The following is a 4,583-nucleotide window of genomic DNA, read 5'->3' as shown; positions in this document are numbered from 1 at the left end:
CTTCTTCTTCTTCTTCTTCTTCTTCTTCTTCTTCTTCTTCTTCTTCTCCTTCTTCTTTTCTTCTTCTTCTTTTCACATGAGGTCATACCCTTACATGTAGGTGCTCTGTCCAAGGGAATAGAATTTTTGGTCACTTACGTTTCATAATATATCTTGGGGTTTAGAGGCTAGGTTTTTTATTTCCTATTTATTTATTTTATGATTTTTTCCCAAAAAGCTGGGACAATAAACTCTTTGTCTTGTGCAGTTTTCATTTGTTATTTCTTGAAATAAAGCTCTGAAAAAACATTTGTGAAATTATAAGTAAAAAGATTGCCATATTAGTCATGTTGTGAAAGAAAAAACAGAAAAAAAGAAGAAAAACATGGAAAAAATGAAGAAAGTGAAAAATTATATGCTTTGATCTGCATTCAGACTCCATCAGTTCTTTCTCTGGAGGTGGATAGCATTTTTCATCATAAGTCCTTTGGAATTGTCTAGTATCATTGTATTGCTGAGAATAGCTAAGTCATTCGCAGGTGATCATCATACAATGTTGCTGTTACTGTGTACAGTGTTCTCCTGGTTCTGCTCACTTCACTTTGTATCAGTTCATGTAAGTCTTTCCAGGAAAAACCCATTAAAAAAAAAGTCTGTTGTGATTCAAATGGAGCTACCTGACTGTACCTTTAAACCCAAATCACTCAGGCTTTCATTGATTGGCCAACAATAGGTCCCAGCCCAAGCCTTTCTTGTTAATTGTTTGGGTTTTGATGGCTCAAAGTGAGTAAAGATATCAATTGTTTTCTGTTCTGGCCAGAAAGGGTCTTCCCCATTCAGATTGATTCTTTTGTCATGGCAAACTAGGCCATCTTTTGTCCCAATTCTTACCTAGCCCTTAGTCAAACTGAGGCCTGGGAGAGACCTTAGTTTAAAAAGGCCAAGGTCAGCTACTGTAACCTGGGCCATTGCCAGTGGTTTTACTTTTGTCTTGCCATTGGACTCTGATGACTCTGGAGGAGAAAGTGAGGCTGATGACTCTTTATGCTGTTTTGCCTCAATTAAATCCAATTCTAATGCAAATCAAGACATCTCTCTTGTGATGTCATTGTTCCTTGGTGAGAATGAAAGACCAACAAAAACAATATGCATTTAAAAAGCAAATTGTAAGTAACAGTCTAAAGTTTTATGTATACTCCTTTTTATTCTTACTTGTGTATTTGAATATTTCTATTTATAGATGATTATGAAGCTTTGAATTTAAAATAATAATAAGAGTTCCTAAATCATTTCTAATGGGGGAGTCAAAGGATCACCTTGCATGCCATTCTATCAGGGGATAGGACTCAATGTCAACGATGACCTGGCATTTGACATTTGCCCATATGGAGCAAGGCTGTAAAGAAGCTACAATTAGTATTAGAACTAAAAAGGAGACAGCCTAAGTGACATGCCCACATACATGATTTAACCCAAGGCCCAGCCTCATCTATGTAATAATGAGCTCCATTAAAATGAGATCCCATACAAAACTCTAAACAAATTTTAGGCACCATGGTTAGAGGTTAGAGAGAGCTAGCCTTGGAGTTTGAAAGGCCCCTGAAACATACTCTTCATGTGGTCCTGGGCGAGTCCCTTAACTTCTCAGTGACTCAAATATATTCTTTTTTTTTTTTAATGGGTTTTTCCTGGAAAGACTTACATGAACTGATACAAAGTGAATTGAGCAGAACCAGGAGAACATTGTACACAGTAACAGCAACATTGTATGATGATCAACTGCGAATGACTTAGCTATTTTCAGCAATACAGTGATACTAGACAATTCCAAAGGACTTATGATGAAAAATGCTATCCACCTCCAGAGAAAGAACTGATGGAGTCTGAATGCAGATCAAAGCATATAACTTTTCACTTTCTTCATTTTTTCCATGTTTTTCTTTTTTTCTGTTTTTTCTTTCACAACGTGACTAATATGGAAATATATTTTACATGATTGCATATATACAACCTATGTCAAATTGCTCACCATCTCAGGGAAGGAGGAGGTGAGGGAAGGAGGGAGAAAATTAGGAACTCAAAAATATTTTTTTAAAATGTTGAAATTTGTCTCTATGTGTAATTGGAAAAAATAGAATATTATAAAAACAAAAAAATTGTGTTTATGTTTTCATATCACCTAGATCCCTGTATCCCTTTCCTTCTGCCCTCCCAGAGAGCCATCTCTTATAACAAAGACTTTTTTTATGAAAAGGAAAAAAGAAAAAGAGGAAGAGAAAAAAATAGTAAAACTATAAACATATTAAAAATCTGTTGTTATGTGTAATATTCCACACCTATGGACACCAGTCTCTCAAAGGAGTGAAAAGAGGTTTGTCTTTTTCGGGAGGGATGGCAATCTTTTTCCTTATAATTTCACAACATCCAGTTTGAATTGTATTTTGATTGTTCTATCAGTTTACATTGTTGTAAACATTGTTTATATTGATTTCCTGGCTCTACTCACTCTATTTTGCAACAGTTCATGTAAGTCTTTTCATGTTTCTCTGTATTCTTCATGCCCTTTCTTATGGAACATAATATTTCATTTAATTCAGGTACCACAATTTATTTGGGTATAAACTATGTTTCTAGTTCTTTGTTGCCACAAAAAGTGCTCTAAATATTTTGGTGTACATGGAGCTTTTCTTTCTGAATGACCTTCTTGGAATATATGACTAACAGTGGAATCTCTGAGTCAAAGGGTATGTCAGCCAGCTAATAAGCATTTATTAAGGGAGGTGGAGAGAGAAGAAGGGAAAAGCATTTATATAGTACTTACTACCTTCTAGGCACTGTGACAAACACTTTTTACAAATATAATTTCGTTTGATCCTTACAACAACCCAGCAAGGTAGGCACTATTAATACCTCCATTTTACAATTGAGGAAACTGAGGCAGACAGTTCAAATGACTTGCCTAGAATCACACATTTACCAAGTGTCTGAAGGTAGATTTGAACTTAGATTTCCTGGCCCAGCACTCTATCCATTGAGCCAGCAGCTACTTCTATCAAGCCCTTACTATGTGTAAAGCCCTTACCATGTGGCATATGACATTTTAGTCATGGGCTAGGTGTGGACATTTTATTCACTTTTTTTGTATAATTCTAAATTACTTTCCTGAATGGCTATACCAATTCACAGCTCCACCAACAATGCATTAATGTACCTGTCTCTCCACAGCCCCACCAACATAAATTATTCCAATCTTTCATCATCTTTACCAACTTTCTCGGATGTGAAGCTTCCAAGTTGTTTTGATTTGCATTTCTCTGGTTATTAGTGATTTGGAGCATTCTTTCATACAGTTGTTAATACTTTGCAATTTTTTTTTTTTGAGAACTGTTTGTTCATACTCTTTAACTATTTGACTTATGTTCTTTATTTGGCCCTGGGCAAGTCATTAAACTTGTTAGCAACTCAGACAACTCTTTGATTAAGGCTTTGATCCTAAGTGGTAAAGGGAGATCCCTACACTAGTGTAATCATAGGACAAGGGAAAAACACAAGCACATCTATGTGTGTGCATATACACAGATACATATACATATACACATACACATACCTCAGAAGCACTCTAGTAATTTACAAGAAGCACTGGATGCAGAAGAGCCCTAGATCTAGCCATTCCCTCCCCACTTACTGCTTTTGTGATATTAGACAAGCCATTTCCCCTTTTCTGGGCTGCATGTCCTAAAATTCTTTCCAATTCTGGCATTCTTTAATTCCAAAGTGCTTTCTCAGAACTTTGGTAGCAAAGAGGAGGGGGATAAAAAAAGAAAAAAAAAGAAAAATGAAAGTAGAGGTGTGCCCTTGCACCAAGATGGCTCTGGACATTTACCCAAGAAGAGAAGATACCAGAATGCATAATATTCATGTTATATTCATAACATGCATAACATTCTTCTGTGGAAAACCAATAGGTCTGCCCTGGCCTTGGCAGAAGAACAAGGGCCAGATGGAATTAGAGCTCTGGAGTTTCTAAAAGAGATAGCCCTGACTTCTCAAGATTTGGCGGTAAGTTTCCAGCAAAGATTCATAGACATTTAGCTTCCTCCCCCAACTCTGAAGAATGAGTCTGTCCCAACCTTCCTGAGCTCCCTCTGGCTCTCCATAGTCTCCCCTTCAGGGAGTTCCTGGCCTGCAGGCCTTGTTGCCTCCTCCATACTCCTCCCTAGCTTTTAGGAAGGTCATTCAGTTTCTGGCTTAATCATTTGCAGATCTTCTCTCTCTTTACTGTCTCCTAAAGTCCAAAGACTCTTCAGATAATTAAACCTGGAGGGAGGGAAGAAGGGAGGAGAAAAGATCCACCCCCTTGGGCCTTTGGAACTGGGTTAGGCATTAGGTCATCATTGATCTTTATTGTTCCAGAGGAAAATTGTTTATCCCTTGTAGCATCTCAATCCTCTTCACACACACACACACACACACAAACATACAAACACACATACCACAGAGATACACAGAGATGAAAACATATCCAAACAGATATACATGTAGACATAACACAAAGAGTCACAATATACATATATAAACATACATCCATACAAATCACAAGACAC

This window comes from Vombatus ursinus, unplaced genomic scaffold (genome assembly GCF_900497805.2).
Source record: "Vombatus ursinus unplaced genomic scaffold, bare-nosed wombat genome assembly UNPS02014798.1, whole genome shotgun sequence".
Classification (NCBI taxonomy): domain Eukaryota; kingdom Metazoa; phylum Chordata; class Mammalia; order Diprotodontia; family Vombatidae; genus Vombatus; species Vombatus ursinus.
The sequence above is the reverse complement of the archived record's forward strand: the minus strand, read 5'-3'. Positions refer to the sequence as shown.